The sequence below is a fragment of the Rhinolophus sinicus genome, chromosome 4 (genome assembly GCF_057876585.1).
Source record: "Rhinolophus sinicus isolate RSI-liver-muscle chromosome 4, RSI-T2T, whole genome shotgun sequence".
In the NCBI taxonomy this organism is placed as follows: domain Eukaryota; kingdom Metazoa; phylum Chordata; class Mammalia; order Chiroptera; family Rhinolophidae; genus Rhinolophus; species Rhinolophus sinicus.
Window position 1 is genome coordinate 105427835 of NC_142504.1, and position 17727 is coordinate 105445561.

Genomic DNA, 17727 nt, shown 5'->3' on the forward strand with positions numbered 1-17727 from the left:
GTCTGAAATTCAGGATTCTTGTACGTACCAGGGCTGGGCATTGAAAGGAAATCACCTGAACGTTGACCATTTATCTTCATCACGGTTTTTCCAAAGAAGGGCAAACTCTCAGCAAAAATGCATCCCTTTTCATAGACCGAGGGAGGCTGAGGAAAGTGACCCGAATATCCATGCGGTGAGGCCTGGGAGTGGGAGGGAGTTGTCCTGCCCTTTGAAAGAATATCTACAGGGTGGACTCAAGAATCTGTGTTACTTTAAAAGAGAAAACCAACAGTAATTCTGAAAAGAAATAGGATTGCCTTCACCAGGAGAAGCAACTTCAAAAAGTACAAAGGAAGGTACCACAGGCAGTGCCAGTAATATGATCTCCGGAAAAAAATCACGTTGATGCCACATCCCTTAACAAAGCTGGAGTGCACGGGACCTTGGCAGTTTCTACAAGGCCCACAGGGATGTTTTCCCCATTTTATGATGAATATTCGGGCGCTTACCAAAGGCCTGTGCCAGCCTTTGGAAGTCCACAGCTAATCCCTCATGGGAAGCCCCTGCTCTTTTCTAGGGGTGAGTTTGCAGGATGACCTCAGGTGGTCTGAAGACACCAGAAGGGGTCTCCCACAGGCTCTTCGGGACCAGAGAGCAGCAGCAAGTCTTTGGGCTCATTTCTTGAGATCCGCTAGCGGTTCTTAGGAGAGAAAAAGAAAAAGCCACAGCATGTTTTGCTTTCCACGTTCACCTGAAAAGAAACGTGCTAACTAAGAGCAAGTGTAGGGCAAAATGACAATCCCAGCTCGTTAAGGCTGCCCACCTCCTCTTGACCATCATGGGCTTTGACCAGGATAACCAGGCCTCGCTTGAGATTGCATTTATTACTAGAGAGTGCAACAGATAGCTTCCTTTTAAAGTTTAAGAAAGCAAAACGACAAAGTGGCCCGAGGGAAAAAAAAGAAATAATCAAAGACATTAAAAATAATAGCAGCTAACAGACTACGTTTAGGAGCGGTGGCAGCCTTCCCCGCTGGTTGTTGCTGTTACTGCTTTTGTACATATCCATCTGCCTTTGCTACCAAGTTGTAAACTCCACTTGTCTTGCTCACCATTGCGTTACCAGGGCCTAGCAGGCAAGGAGGAGCTTAATAAATAATTGTTGGCATGAACAAATAAATAGACTGTAACTACGTCAGAAACGATTCGTTCAAGAGGACAACGAGTTTGGCTTCCAAATATTGGTCAAGAGCTTTCAGTAGGATGAGCCAAGGATTTTTTTAAATTATTAGGTTCGTATGACCCGGTGACTTTTCTGGGTCTAGAAATCTGAGGAGGTGACAGTGTAATAAACTGCCATTTTCCTGTCAGGAAAGAGTTAACGACGTTTAAACCTGAGTTTCTGAGGGGCATAATGTGTTCACCAGGGGCAACTGCCTGCTCCCCCAGTTGGCCTCCATCTCTGCCTGCGCTGCACCCCCCCCCCCCCCCCCAGCAGCGGAGGGATGCGGGGCTTTCCGGTCGTGCTTAGTGTGCTGGACCAAAGGTGACGATGACTTAGTGGACTAAGGTCGTGCCCTCCCTCCCTCCTAATCGATAATTTAATGTGACTTATCAGAAAGAGAAAGAACTGTTTACTTTAAAACTCTGGAGCCCATAAAGGGCGAGGGGAAAGGTCTAAACCCCACAGAAGCTCAAGGCTCATGCCCACAGCCGCCCCCGTGCAGCCAGCAGAGCAGGGACACTGGAAGGCACCACCCCAGGGCCCGAGAAGGGGCCCTGAGCTGAGAGAAGACTCAAGCTGACGGCAAGGTAAGTGCCTCTCTCCTCTGTGCACCTCCAACTCCTCTGGGATTAGGCTACTCTTTTGGGGGGTCACTAACTTTGAAAAGTGGGGGTGAGCTGTGATCGAGGTGTGTAAAAGGACCCCACATGACACCTGAGCAAAGTGCATTAGTAACATAGAATATTTGAATTTGTCTGCCTTGCTTATTCTGTTTCTTCAGAAAGCCTGAGAAAACTAGAGACTTTCCTAGAGGTTCTTCTCACCCCTGTGGAGGGAAAGGATCAGGCTAGAAAGGAATCCAGGGCCCAGAGGTGGCGTGGACTTTTAGTTCTGCCCTTGGAGCGGCAATACATGAAGCCATTTCCTGTTTTATGATGGTCTGATTTAACAATAGCACCAAGGCCTGCAAAATTCCACCAGAAGACTAACTAGAATTAGGAGGTTTATTTGACCAGAAGTCCCTCCCTTTTCCAAGCTTCTGGGCAGGCGTACCAGCAAAGCTCAGTCTGCTTTATTCTCCTGCTTCTAACATGCCAGCGTCTGAGGTGTTTATCTGTCCACATCCTATTAGTCCATTGACGGCAATGGAAATCAGATCTGGACACCTGCACAGAAATGAAATGGGTTAGCCGAGGGATCCCCAGGCCTCAGCAATTCTCTTACAAAGAGTCTGTTGAGACCCCAACTTGGCTGAGAATTTGCTCAATGATCCCCTCTTCACCCTTGGTTGGTGATAAACATGGATAATAGATGCATGCGTCAGAAGCATCCAGATGTTCCCTTCTAGATGGATTTCAACGAGAAAAGAAATGAGTCTTTGCTCCCTATTGAGGAGAACATTCTATTTTAAAGTTGCCATGTACTTTCAAAGTGACAAGACTCAGACGTGTGATATTGACTTTGTCTTCATCTAGACTCTAATTGCCTAAAAGAATCAAGTTGATGCATTTAACACATCTATTCGAAATGACAGAAAATGTGGATTTAGAGTTAGAAAAAAGCATCTCCGTTTTCTTTTTCTTTTTTCTTTTTTTTTTTTTTTTTTTTTTTTTTTTTTTGGTGCCAATGGACTAGGTTTGCAGCAAGGTACCAATTCCCACTCCCCAAAGCACTCTTTTTCTCAGCCCTCTGGAGTTGGCCCTACAAAGTTCTCAAACCCTGGGAAACAAAATATGAAAGCAAAGACACGCTGCTCATGCCCAAATCTGATCTAAGAAAGAAATAGGAAGCTTAGTGATATTCCTGGTACTTGCAAATCTAAGACGTCTTGCATAGAGCTGTGATGCACACGGAATACTTACAGGCTTCCTCCTTGATGGACTCCCCCTCCCCGTGACATAAAAAAAGGGGCAAACCCAGTCTTGCCTGTTTTTCACACCCATGGGCTCAATGGGAAAACTGCTTTCTGAATTGAGCGTGGCAGCTAGAACTGTCTAGAGAGCCAGTTCAGGCTGGGAAGGTAAGGAAAGGGAGACAGGGACACTGCACAGAAATTTCATTTTAATAAACAGCCATGTAGGCATGCCTAGCCCTGAACCTCTTTTAGGAAAGCTCAGGAAGCAAGACCAAAGAGAGAACTCTAGAGTTGGTATTTAGTGTGAGTTGCAGCAAAAGAGGATTAATGTGGCTGAGATCAGAGGAGAGAAGCTCCATAGGAACTTTCCAGGCCTTTTCTGAGCTGTAGAAAACTGTGTTGGCATTTGGACATGTCACTTTGATTAATATCCAACATCTTTGCCGTAAGCATGAATTTTTTCACAGGAAACAACAGGTGTAATTATTTCCCAACCACCTTATAAACTTTCTGTAATTATTAACTGGTACTATTTAAGTTCAGTTGTCAAATTTGAAAATATTAGAACGAAAGACGTTTTATAGCTATAAAATGAGAAATAACTATGTGAATCTAGGAAAACTATCCAAATAGATACAGGCATTAACCACTTCTAATGTTTTTCGTTAGTGACATATTATTGGATGGCATTGGAAAAAACTGGAAACATTCTGCTTGCTTGTTTAAACTGCTTTGCAGGTTGACAGTTGACAGAGTTTAACTGCGCCTGCAGAAACAATCGAAGAAGCAAGAAAAGATGAGAGCCATTATAGCTATATTTAAAAATTGCTCTCAAGGCTGAGAACATAATAGGCATGCAATAAATATGTGTTTACTGATTGATGCAATAATACCGTAAAATGATTGTACTGCATAATAAAGTATTTTCCTAATAATTTGCTAGGAAATTAGGCTGAGGGGCTCATCTCTCAGCATTCGCCCTAACTTTTCAAGCTTGTTGACAAGCAGCGCAGAGATGGGAGAAGTTTTAACCTCTCAATTTCAGAAGAGCGTTTTGCAAGAAGGAATTTTCATTAGGAAGCCAACAACACAAAGAAACTGTTTAAAAATTGCTCAAATTCTAATTATTTTTCTCAGTACAAAAGCACTACATGAATTGTAGAAATTAATAAAAGTTGAGACGCAAAAGGAGGAAAAAGCGGAAACCCTAATGCCACCACTCAAAGATAACTATGGTTAATGTTTGATGTTTTTGCCCTTGGCATGTATGCATTTTTCACAGCCAAAAGGGCTCATACTGTGTATATTGTTTTGTAAACCACTTCATTCAATAACATATCTTGAATCTCTTGCCAAGTCAGCAACCATTTTTCTACACTATCCAGTGACTAGGGTGTATCATAAACATATTACCTTTTCCTATACTTGGACATAGGTTGTTTGCTGTTTTTATTATTATAAACAATGCTTACATGGACAACCTTATAGCTAACACTTTCTACAAATTTGTAGAAGACAACATCTTTTCTACAAATTCAAGGACTTTTGCCTTGAGATAAATTTCCTGGACCAAAGAAATAGAGGTTTATTTGGGGAAGGAGTTTGGGAAGATTTACCTGTAATGCATTAACTTCTCCTCTTTTTTCTTCTTCCCTGTTTACTCTTCCTTCCCTTTTCTGTCTTTTGCAGGTTATTAAAAGCCTGACGCATACAGAGCGCACCCTGGGAAGTGGAGGGGCTCAGATGCTGCCATAAGGTCCTGAGAAGTAAAATGGACCAAACCCTTGCCCCGTATAGAGCTCTCCAAGTAGGACCTTTTAAACTAGTGAATTGTTCACCTCCCATTGATTCTTCCCAAATGAACTAAGAGATTTCTGGAGCCTCTTGCCATGGTCAGCAATGTCCCTGAGTGGCCAGGAAGTGGTTTCTATTCTAGGTCCCTCAGGCAAAGACAAAGCAGGTGAGCCTGACTGACTTGTTAGGAGTAGAAGGGAAGGGAAGAATCAGATAGTTAATCACATGTGCGTGTCCCCCACATCTGCACCCAGAGTGCTAAGCGTTGGTGGTAGCATCTGGGGCCAGCTGGAACTCTACAGTTTGTATGCAGTGTGAGTTGCTGCAGAAGTGCCCAGGTGGAGAGTTCCACCTGAAGAGAGCAGGGCTGACAGTGAGGCAGGTAGCATTTCCCTGCTGCCTTGCAAATGGCCGCACCCGGTAAAGGCAAGCCAGGGTCACAGACAGGAACCAAAGGAAGTCAGTCATTTATAGGAAGATAAGCAAATCAACACAGACAAAAGGAAACAAAAGGAAAAAAAAAGGCTGGGGTGAGATATCCAAAGCAAATCCAATGTTATTTGCATGTGCCAATGATGCCGTGTTTCCCCAAAAATAAGACCTAGCCAGACCATCAGCTCTAATGCATCTTTTGGAGCAAAAATTAATATAAGACCTGGTCTTATTTTACTATAAGACCGGGTTTTATATAATATAATATAATATAATATAATAATATAATGTAATATAATATAATATAGTAATGTAATATAATATAATACCTGGTCTTTCATTAATTTTTGCTCCAAAAGACGCATTAGAGCTGATTGTCCGGCTAGGCCTTATTTTCGGGGAAACATGGTATCTCCATAAAACTGAAAAGCAAAAAAAGGCTGGGCTCAACATCCAATCCTGTGGAGACTGAGTGACTTTCACAGTGTGCTGATAACAGCAGCCTCGGTGGAAGAGGGTGATTTCATGGTCTGCACCAGAATAGGGTATTTTTACTGAAAAACATAGAAGCCTTTATTTTTAGTTGTTAAGAATGGGCCAGTTTTATGGCCAAAGCAGGCTCTGATCAAATGTTAACCACTTGGTTATCCTGCGGTAAAAATCAACTGGCCCTCAACCCTCTCCTTTTCCAGCATTTGGAAGAAAACAAAGCATTATGTAAAATGTTTATTTCCTCTCCTTCTCCATTGTGGGCAGGAATTCATGTATCAGTTAGAAACCAGTTTCAACAGGAAACCCAGTAAACCAGAGGGATTCAGTCACAGAAGGCGCCCTTTTGCTCGAAAATGGATATTATTCATGAAAAATTGAATAGTTCCTCTCTCCATTTTCCTTTCTTTCCTTACGATGCCTCATCTCCCACCCACTGCAAGGGTGGAAAACGACTGTGGTGAATAAGATTTAAAATCTGGACGCCTGTGTATCCAATAGATGTTACTGAGAGTAGATTACAGCCCATCTAAGTGCTAGCTATATCCCCATGAAAAATCATTTTAATTTTCTTAGACTGTGGAATTTATCACATTTACTGATGAGGAATTGGGATATGTGGTGAGCTGAGCGTAGGGAAGGATCCATTTATTCAGTCGTATTATTATGGCTTGTAATGTGGTCTACCACTAAGTATTTGTTTCCTAAAATCGATTCGCTCTAGAGATTCCTTCTCTCTTAGCCCTTTTAGAAAATTGATGCAAACAAATGTCTCATCCATTTCCACAGGAAGTCTGCCTTCCTGTGGGCGTGTGGCCTTGGTGGGATGATAACAGAACATAAGGCAGTGGGTCCCTTTATTAGTTTAACTATTCTAGAACACAGAAGCCTGACATCTGTAAGTCTGTCTCTCCTTCCATTGTTGAAGATGCTCCCACCCCTCGATCCCTCTTTTCTCTGCTCAGGTCATTATATGGAGCTGGGGAGCCTTCCTGATGACCAGTGGCCATGGCGGAATGGGGAGGTGAAGGTAACGCCTTCACAGCTACAGATGTTCCTTAGCAGAGCTGTGGAGTGTGACAATGGTGTTTGTGTCCAAACTATCAAACGCCATTATCACACTAAATAGCTACTGTTAGGCAATCCTTCCACTCCATAAATGCCTTGGCATCTGTTTGGCATGGATAAGAAGGTCCACCTGACCGCAGGGCTCCCAGGCACGTGTAATTACTGAATAATTTACGGTCCTTTTGTGCTCATAACCAATATGTCATCTGAACTTTGCTTCTCACCTGCTGTTGTTGAATACTTTAGCCGATGATAAATTTTCTTATTTTTCTGAGTCAATAAAAAGGTTGCAGTGTCCCCCCCAAGCATCCATCACAAGGCTAGGTACATTGAAATTGCTCAACCCACACGTGTTGAGTTGAAATGAATAGTTAGGAAAGTGTTAGACACAGAAAACTAAACCTGGGTCGAATCTAGTCTATGCAAACCACACACTCATAGGTACAAAATCAAGGTATGTGGGTCCTCCACTCTGCGTCATAAAAAAAACAACTTTCTAATAAACTCACCTGTGGCTTAGCTGACCTTTCAGAAATTCTAAAACATGTTTGATTTCTACTGATTTTAATCCATTACCAGGCTGATTACCTAATTTGTGTGCTAGGTTCTCCTTCTTTTGTTGCAATGAATTGCCATCAGGAAATTTTACATGAGCTATGTATGAGTTTCCAGAGCAAATCTCACTATTTTAAAGCCAAGAAGCTTCTGGGACAGCCGAACCAGCGGGGTGGTGTGGTTTGAAACACATACTTTCTCTGGGAGGCATTATAAAGCAAGGAGTAGTTTCTGTTTGCGCTGAGCTAAAGCTTCTCCTCGTGACTTGCTAAATGAACCAGTATATGTTTAATCAAATTGAAAGGGTTGGAGCAACTCCCAGAAACAAGTCCATCCAATCATCAGCCATTCATTTATTAAATAAATATGAATTGAGTGGCCACCATGTGTCTGGCACTGCCCTAGGCACGGAGGACACCTTTCAATTATATGTGTCTGACGTCGTCCCCAGAAGTGGTGTTCACTGACTAACATTCTGTTTGGGACCATTCTGATTGTTTGGTTATGTTTATTAGGGAACCAAATGAGCAAAACTTTGCAAAAATCATTCCGAGTCCCTTGCTGGAAAGCACCAGTGAGTGTAGTCCACACATCTATCATACACTGCCCGGGTTCCAAGGTCATGAGACACTTCCATCCATTCCGCCTGCCCTGCATCTCCTTCCACCTCCCCTTTCTTCCTTCCCGCCATCATCCAATGTCAAGAGGAGAACCAGACCCCCCTGACATAATTAATACACTGACATTCTTGTTGGTGCATTTTTTGGAGAAAACACTAATTGAACAAGCATTGGTGGAGGGCTGCACTATTTATTCAGACTGCTCCTGTGCACACTATTTAATTTGATCCACGCAACACAGGGCAAAAATGACAGGTTTGGGGCTCCTTCCCCAGATGGAGAACTGAGAGTGAGAATGGTTCTGGAATCATCTGGTCATGCAACTACAACTCAACTGGGGTCTCCTGAATCTAAAGTCCTCTCATTTACGTGTCACCGTCCTTGGCCTGGTTATTCCACAAACAGTACTGCTTCACAGTTGCGCTCACGCAGCAGTTGGGTTAATCATACCAGTGTTTGATCAGTCTCCTCGGCCTCCCCTGTCTGCTTTGTCAAGGGATTCTGAGGGAAAGCCTGTAGAGTGAGAGAGAGATGAGTGAGATGACAGTCTTTCCCTGTGAGTGTTCATAACGCAGAGAAAGCCAAGTGCTGTGGAATCGTGAAAGGGAAGAGAAGGGACGGAACACCTAAGTGGTAGCTTTGGGGGTAGAAAGGGGTGACCAAACTACCCAGACATGGACCAGCTGACTTAGTGAGCCGGCGAACTGACGCAGCAATGACTGACCCAGAGCCTTCAGGCTCGGGGACAGTGTGAAGTCGGCCTCACAGCTCCTCCTCGTCACTCCCACGCACCCGGAGATTTTGCTCAGATGTGATTAAACAGGGAGCAAAAGAAAGGGCATTCTATGCCTTTTCTACCGGGTTGGCTCGCATAATGGCTTAGTGTGATTCCTGCCTGGGTGAGCTCTACATCCAAGGCTGGGGATCCATTCTTTGTGTAGCTCTCTAAGGAAAGAACATAAGGCCAAGCTTCCACTCCCCATTTTAAAGCCATGGCTAGTGCAGTCCTGCTGCTCTAAATCTGATGACACCATCCTTCCCCAGCCCAGCTTTCATCTCTCCCTCCCCCACCCCCCAAAGATGGTTACTGCCAGCATGCCTGGGGCACACACGGACTCCACAGGTAGTTTGCAAGATGAAAGGGTCCACCTGCAAGTGCAGTTAAAGTCACACTGGAGCTGGGAGGCAGCAGAGAACCAGGAGGTCATATTGAGAGGTTTTCTTCCCTAGGAGACTTTGCTTTGTCTGTCACGCCAGTGAGGCCCTACAAATCCTTTCATCTTAGGACAATGTGTACCTCTAGTGTGACAGTTGCCACTTAGGGCCTGTCCAAGGTTCCAGCCAGCCCCAGAAGAGGTTTGTGAAATAGCATAGCAGCTGTCATATGTAGATGGCCCATCTACACGTTTTTTCTGAACTCTTCTGAAATCTTTCTTTTCGATTTGGTATATACTTCCTTGAATCAGAAGACAAAAGAATATTAGTTAGAACTGGAAAACAGTTTACTTTTTGTTCCAATGAGGAAATTGAAGCCCAGAAAGGTTAAAGAATATGCCCAAGGTCGTTCAGTTAGACTGTGGCCGAGCTGAACCCCAATGCCTGGTGTAGGGACAGGGCCATGAGAGCAATATCCAGGCTCTCGGCCTCACATGGAAAGGTGCCGGCTCGGTTATTAGATGACCATCAGCTGTAACCAGTTGGCCATCAGCTGTAACTAATTGGCCATTACCCACTGTTGTTTTGTATATAACTGCGTCAGCTACGTTAGCAAGTGTGGATTGCAGACTGTGTGGATCCTACTTCCTGTGTCTTTCCGGGTCGCCAGCAAGAACATAGTGGTATGTACCCCCTATCCGTGGCTCCATTGTTGTTCCTTTTCAGCCTCCGTGTCTCCCGCGTTCACCTGCCAGGAGCAGGAGCTAAGAGACCCTGCATTACATTTGGCACAGTGAGCAGGGTTCTCCCTGTCAGGTAACGGAGTCATCTGCCCCTGGGAGGACATGTGGCCCCCACACAGCATGTGGTGCCTGGTGGCCTCTGTTTTCATGAGCTGGACCCCGTGGAGGGGTGGGGGACGTGGACAGTTCTCCGACCAGCATAGGCCAGAGAAAGCAATGGTCATTGCTGCCATGTGGGCTGGGAGGTGCTTGCTGAGGTAGCCGAGAGCGGGACTTGGAGTCCCAGGAGGAAACGCTTGCTGAGACCTCGGTGGAGAATGCGGGTTAGGTCGAAATTGTCCTTCACCCCCAGGTTGGGGAGAACTTGGAGCCCTCGCCCTACAGAGAAGGACAGCCCCCAGTACCTGAAGATGCCTGGTATACTGATGGCTCTAGCTGGGGAGCAGCTGCCGTTTGGACAGCTATTGCAGTTCAGTCCAAAAAAGACATCATGTGGTTCGATACTGGGGTCAGGCTATGTGGCACCACCTCTGGGACCTAAGGCAGGGAAAGGAAGACCCCTTGTTGGGGTGCTGGCGGATGTTTGCTTTTTGTGTCTCATCCAGCCGCCATCGAGAATATGTAAGCACCTTGGCTGTGAGCCACTATTGTTCCAGCATGGTACCCTGAGAAATCCTGGCTATGCCCAGGAAGTCTGTGCCCAGAAAAACCTGGCGGTACCCAGAAAGCCTGGCTGTGCCCAGGATATTGCATCCACCTCCAGGTTCCTCGCATAAGGTCCCTCAAGGAAGAGGCTTGTCACATAGATTGTGAGGCGAGAGTCTGGAGGGGTGGAATGTGGGGACAGAGCCAGGAGAGCCATTTCCAGGCTTTCTGTCTCACATGGAGAGGTGCTGACTTGGGTATCAAATGGCCTTCAGCTGTAACTAATTGGTCATTAGCCACTGTTGTTTTGTATATAACTGCGGTGGCTACCTTAGCAAGTGCCCATTGTGGATTGTGTGGGTCCTACTTCCTGTGTCTCCACGCCTGGCCACCAGTGAGAATATGGTGGTATGTGCCCCTTATTTGTGGCTCCATTGTTGTTCCTTTTCGGCCTCCACGTCTCCTGAGTTCACCTGCCAGGAGCAGAAGCTGAGACCCTGCATTACACCTGGTTTCCAGGCTTTGTCACTTCATCCCTGAGGTGTCCTGGGATTGTTGCCAGCCCAGAGTAGATGCAAAGAGGAGTCAGGCAGTACTTGCTGAAGGAGTGGCTGGCTGATGCCATGGAAAATCCCCTTTTATTCATCTGAGAACTGTCTCCTCCAGATTGCAAAGGGACACGCCTTTGTGTAGTATTCTAGAATTTGGTGGACGGGTCTGTGTTTATGCTCCCCATTCACTAGACAGACGTGGGTTGAGTGGTCACTGGCGCCTCATATTGTACTGGGCTCTAGGGACACAAACAAGAAGAAGGCCGGGTCCCTGCCTGAGCTGCTCTCAACCTGGGAGTCAGTCGCCTAAACAGACACTGAGGCCCTAAGGAGCTAGATGCCATCACGGTGCCATCGACAGGGAGCCCAAAGACTTTAATTATGCCCTGCCTCACGGAAAGCCTACCCCAAGGCCGCCAGTTAGATGCCTCACTGCCTCTCAGTTTCCCCTCCGTGGGGACAGGCTCAAGAAAACTACTGGGAGCAAACCCACCCCAGGAGCCCCCAGGGCCGGTGGAGCGGTGGAGGGATGAGGGCATCCACTCTCATCTCTTTGATATTCAAGTTCCCTTCCAAGCTTTCTAAAGGAAAAGGAAGGGTTTCACACACACACAAGGTCACAAAACTGTAGGTGGCTTCTGAACATTTCAAAGGGCCTAGTCATAAGATAACCTAATTAAAAAACAGGGTCACCATATAGGCTCTGAAAAAAGATTTATGTGACACAAATGTATTGTGTCCTTAGAATATTTGAACACTCTGCATAGGATGCAAAAATGAATAAGACATTCATTCATTCACTCCTTCACTTATTCACTCATTCATTCATTCACTCATTCACTCCTTCACTTATTCACTCATTCATTCATTCACTCATTCGACCATGTGCTCCTACCATGTGTCAGGCATTGTGCTAGTCACCTGAGAATTCAAAAATAAGATGCTGTGTCCAGAATATAGTGCTGCCAGTCTAGTGAGAACAAACACAGGCAAATGAGTAATGGCACTGTTTAGTCACCGAGTCTTTGAAGCAGGTAGGGGTTACCATCAGCCAAAAGGAAGGAAACTGCCATGTGTGTTATGTGAGAAAGGTCTGAGTAAGAGTGAGAGACAAGCACGCCAGGGCGGAAGCACTCTGGTGCTTCGGGCAGCCACCCAACTAAAGAGAAATTCACGACCTTGGCAAGTGAAGCGTAGAAATTTTCACCTTGACAGAACTTGAGTTAGCTTCAAGGTTCCTAAGCATCTTCCAGCAATTTCCTCCAGAGAGCCACCCAACTGTGAGCCTGGAATTTATTTGGTGGGGATTTTCCCTCTCAACAATGCAGCCAAACATCCACAGACAAAGATCCCCTCTTGAATGAAAGAAGCAGATTGTATTATTTGGCAAGTGACTGGGGCGGGTGTGTGTGGGTATGCGTGTTTGTAGCGCACATGTATGTGAAGAATTTTAATTTCTCAGAGGAGCTGGGTAGAATGCCTTTAAAGTCTCATTCAACTGGGACTGGTTTTTTTTCCCTTTTTTTTTTTTTTTTGGAACCAGGGAAAAGCCAGTGATGTGATCTCCAATTTAGGCTGAAATGAGCATCCTTGTAACCCTCACTCACTAGTTATGATACTGCCTCCTAGTGGTAAGCTATGTCCCTGCACATCATACCCTCAGTGGTTCCAAAGGATTTCAAGTTTGCTCCCTCAAGTGTTCCAAATTGATTGCAGTAAGAGCTTTCCCGCCAGCAGAGTCCAGCTTTAATTTTGATAAAGTACGTTTCCAAAGGCTTCAGGGGGTATGGAGAGGAGTGGAAGAGATCGTTCTATTGAGTGTCTGTTGACCCATTAAGTACATTAGGCAAGAACTAATGTTGTTCTACCTAGAGAACGAGTCCCTTCCTTTTCACTTTTCTGGCACATTTAGCCCAGTCAAGAGCTAATTAAAGTTCTTCCCATTTTTAAGGCTGTCTGTCTTCTACCCAGCACATCTTGTCTTGCTTTTCCTCTTGGCTTCCAATTGTAGCTGAAGTCGAAAAAGTCAGAAATTATCTCCTACTCTTTGGATGTGCCAGCTCCTGTATTCTGTCTGTCTCACTAACAACCTGTGCCCAAGATTTCTCTGGTCTGCCCTATGTCTCTGCGTGAGCTCAGGCTATCTCACATCAGATCCTTTGCTCAGCAGTTAGAATGATCTGCTGAGTTGGATAAAACATAGACAGGGCTGCTATCTGTGTCCCAAAAGAAGTGGCTACAAATCGCCACCCCAAAATGTAAGTGGTGTGTTAGGAAATTTTGATTGCAAGAAGCAATTTTTTCTTAGATGACCTCAAGTAATTAATTCTTACAGCAATATTTCTTAAGCACCTACTATGTGCAGAACATGGAGCTGGGGAAAATTTTTTGGAAGGGGCCACATGGCAGTAAAGGGACAGGAATCATCACATGGGAGATCCCCAAAAGTCAGAAGGCAAGCCCTTGTGAAAAGTGGCAGATAGGCTTCATGATAGAGATTGGGGTGTCTGGTCACCCCCAGTCTGTAGAAATAAATCAAGCCTCCACCATTACAGTGATTCATTTGCTCCCTTTTTCTGCTCTTCCAGCTGTCATACCTGTCTCCATCCTTACCTACAGTTTCTGCTCACCTCTAACTACTGCTTTCTCATTGTCTTCTAATTCTGGGGTCTCATGACCCTGTTACTTAATGACCTCTGCTTGCCTGCCTCCTTTTGGTATCTTTTCCATTTCTTCTGTGCTACCAAATGACTTCCTCCCTGTATCTCCTGTTTGGGTCCCTAAGCTAACAGAAAACTGATCGTCTCCGTTAAGGTCAGTGTGCTCACTGGAGCAGAGCTTTCACTCCAGGACACTCCATAGGCTGCTGGTCAACCTTTGGAGCAGGACAAAACAAAGAGGGTATTATGTATGAGAAAGTTTAATGCAGGAAGTAATGCGTAAACTTTACTCTGAGTAGGAGATATCCATTCCCCAAAGAAAACGATAGGGAAAGCATTCTCAAGAAAAGAGGACAGCATGTGTCAAGTCCTCAAGTGGGATGGATGGAGTTTGGAACAGGCAAAGAACTCAAAGCTAACTGGTATGGCAGGAACATAATGAAGAAGCAGGAGATGAGGCTAGAGAGGTGGGCATGGGCTGGCATTCCTAGCAGCAGGATGGAAAAGGAACATATCAGAGGGCAGGCGTAATGGCCAGTGTTATGTCATGGTCATGAATTTTACTGATGGGTCATTAAGACCAGGGACTGACAACCTATAGCCTGTAGGCCAAATCCAGACTGCCTGCTTCGATATGAGCTAAGCTTGGTTTTTATATTTTTCAACTATGGGGAAAAAAATCAAAAGAAGAATACTATTTCATGACATGTGAAATATATATGAAATTGAAATCTCAGTGTCCAGAAATAACGTTTTATTGGAATCAACCAAAAGTCCCCATTTGCTCCGACTATCCCAGTTTAGCACTGAAAGTCTTAAATCCTGGAAAACGGCTCAGTCCCAGGCAAATTGGGATGGTGGGTCACCTGGCACACAGCCAGGCTCGCTCATTTACACATTGTCTGTGGCTGTTTTCATGCTCCAGTGGCAGAGCTGAGTAGTTGTGGTAGAAGCCATATGGCCCACAAAGCCTAAATTATTTACTCTCAGGCTATTTATAGAAAAAGTTTGTTGATCCCCAATCAAGACCAAGGAAGAGTCGATAATTTATCTGATAAGGCAAGGGCATATAATTGATTGTTACTATCATGAGAGGGTTGACCAAGCCTATTTATTTCCTCCCTTGGAAGCTGGTTCATTTTTAAAATCTAAATTCATTCATGTCACTCTCCTGCTTGAGATCCTTCAACAGCTTCCTGTCCCACTGAGAATAAAACCCAAGGATCGGTGGCTCAGGCAGTTGGAGCTCCATGCTCCTAACTCTGAAGGCTGCTGGTTCGATTCCCACATGGGCCAGTGGACTCTCAACCACAAGGTTGCCGGTTTGATTCCTTGACTCCTGCAAGGAATGGTGGGCTCTGCCCCCTGCAACTAAGATTGAACACGGCACCTTGAGCTGAGCTGCCACTGAGCTCCCAGATGTCTCAGTTGGTTGGAGCGTGTCCTCTCAACCACAAGGTTGCCGGCAGTTCAACTCCCGCAAGGGTTGGTGGGCTGCTCTCCCTGCAACTAGCAAGGGCAACTGGACCTGGAGCTGAGCTGCGCCCTCCACAACTAAGACTGGAAGGACAACAACTTGAAGCTGAACCCTCCACAACTAAGATTGAAAGGACAACAACTTGACTTGGGGAAAAAAAAAGTCCTGGAAGTACGCACTGTTCCCCAATAAAGTCCTGTTCCTCTTCCCCAATAAAATATTTTAAAAAAAGCCCACGGATCCCATACATCCTTCTCAGACCTCATGTCCTCCTGCTCTTCCCCTTGCCTACTCCATGCCCACAACCACCCCCTTGCTGTTTCTCAAACATGCCGAGGGCGATCCTATCTCAGGACCTTTGGCACTTACTGTTTTGTCTGTCCAGACCCTTTCTCCCAGATATAGGCACACTTTGTTCCTTCACCTTATTCTTGTTTCTATTCCAAGTTGTCTTTTAATTGAAGCTTTCCCCCTCATTGTAACATTCTTCAACTCCTGACGTCACTTATTTATTTTTTGTGCCCACAATAGAAGGCCAGGCACAGAACAGGACCTTGCTGTATCCCCAGCTCACAGAACAGTGCAAGTCTCATGGTAGGTTTGAGATCGATATTTGTGGGATGCGTAAATGGTTGGTAAAGTCAAGAATTTTATGTGTTGTCTCCAGGCTATGTCCCGACTCATTGGACCATATTACTGCTAATCAATATTTCATTTTAGCCAATATCCGTCTTGTTACAATTATGTAGCTGACTGTCTCTGTCGCCCACTGGCCTCTTTTCCTGCCAAACACCTTGTCTTTAATCATCTGACATCTGCTCTGTGGATATCTTCAGATGCCACCCTGAAATGCTGCCACTTCTCCTGTCCGAAGGATAGATGCATTACTCACCAGTCCAGGGGTGGAATCAGGGTGATTCTGCAACCCCCTGAAACCGATAATGACATTTCATACTTAGTTGCATTTTTCTAGGGGGAGGGTCTGGAGCTGTCATCCAATTCTCAGGAGGGTCCTCGAGGGAGGAGCTCTGATTTTAAGCAGCAACAGTCCGTTGGGCTAAACATATGCAAAGCTTCCAGTTAGAGTTACAGGCCCTCCTGTGGGGCGCCCTCCTACGGGGTGCCCTCCACCCCCCAGTATCTTGTGATCAATGCTTATGTTCAGTACTCAGCTCCTTTCACTGGATGCTCTCTTCGCCTCTCCTGAAGGTTCTTCCCCTCCTGCCAACATTCTGAGACCGTGTAAAGAAACCACCAGGCTCCTCTGTGGTGATTGGATCCCCCACTGGCTGCTTCACAGCAGCTATTTTCTTCCAGGCTGTAAAAGTGCTGGGCTGAGCCTCCCACAAGTCACATGAGGGATCAGAGAACCCCTTCTGGGAGGAACCGCCTGCAGAATGGCTACAGATGCACTTCTTCCAGAACAGGAGGCTTCATTTACATGTCAAATATCTGCGCTGTGGGATTTGTTTCCTGCCAAGGTTCCCTGCTCTTGTCCCAGAAAAATTGAGCTGAGGCCATCCAGACACTGGAGCAGAGACTCAGGGTTCCTGATGGGCCCTTTTCCTCCAAGAGAACAGAGGGCACAGTCCTTTCCAAGAGCAGCTTACGGGAGAGCATTTGGCCTCTGTCATTTCATCAGCTTTGAAAGGATTTTCCTTTCAGGAGAACAATCATTCCAAGAAGCTCTTCTACAAAGACAGAGGTTGCTGCTCTCTTTCTGAGGTAAGGAGGGAGGCACCAGCTCTGGTCCGTCTGGTTGTGCCCAGAGAGCACCTGCTGAGTGCAACACAGGCCAGTGCTTAGACTCACCATTTATCATCATCATCATCATCACCATCATCGTAAGACTTTCGGGTCCTGGAGAAACCTTAGGCCCGGTCCGTGGACTGTTAGCTACAGACTAAGACTAACTAACCCGCCCAGCACTGCTTGGCAAAGGGCAGCATGTCCCCCCCCACACTCAGGCCTCAGAAGGGCAGGGTACCCTCAGCGTCTCTCAGCCTCGGCACTCAGTCTCTACTGACCCTCGGCTGGAGAATTTTGTTTTGTTATTAGTACCTGTCATATGCATTTAGGATGTTTAGCAGCATCCCTGGCCTCTACTTACTAGATGCCAGTAGGATCCTCCTTATTATGACAACCAAAAACGTCTTCAGACACGGACAAATATCCCCGGGGAAGGCAACATCGCCCACAGTTGAGAACCACTGCTCTACTGAACTACTTAAGACAAATCTGGCTGAGTCAAGTAACGTCAAAGGTCCCACAAAGCCAAGTGTGTTTGGAGGATGAGGGAGAAAGAAGCAAGGGCAGAGTCAGGCGTAAAGATGGAGAACATGAGGACAGGACCTGGGCTTGTGGAGGGAGGGGTCTCTAGGGAGGCATAAACTGACGGCAGGCTGGAACTTGGGAGGGAAGTGTTCAGGTCACAAGAGGCACACGGGGACGCTGCCTGCACTGGCTTCAGCTGGGA

General features: G+C 45.8%; 1 long non-coding RNA gene across 3 annotated transcripts; it reads left to right on the top strand.

The window, feature by feature from the left end:
• Window positions 1-1619: 1619 nt before the first annotated feature.
• LOC109460183 (uncharacterized) lies at window positions 1620-15451 on the top strand. 3 transcript variants are annotated; one of them, XR_002139484.3, is made up of 4 exons: window positions 1620-1794; window positions 4752-5022; window positions 6743-9858; window positions 14955-14973. It is a non-coding gene; the product is annotated as an uncharacterized LOC109460183 (long non-coding RNA). The 3 variants fall into 3 exon arrangements; XR_012498735.2 differs by having other exon boundaries at window positions 1622-1794; window positions 9780-9858; window positions 14955-14991; XR_012498734.2 differs by having other exon boundaries at window positions 1629-1794; window positions 9780-15451.
• Window positions 15452-17727: the final 2276 nt, after the last annotated feature.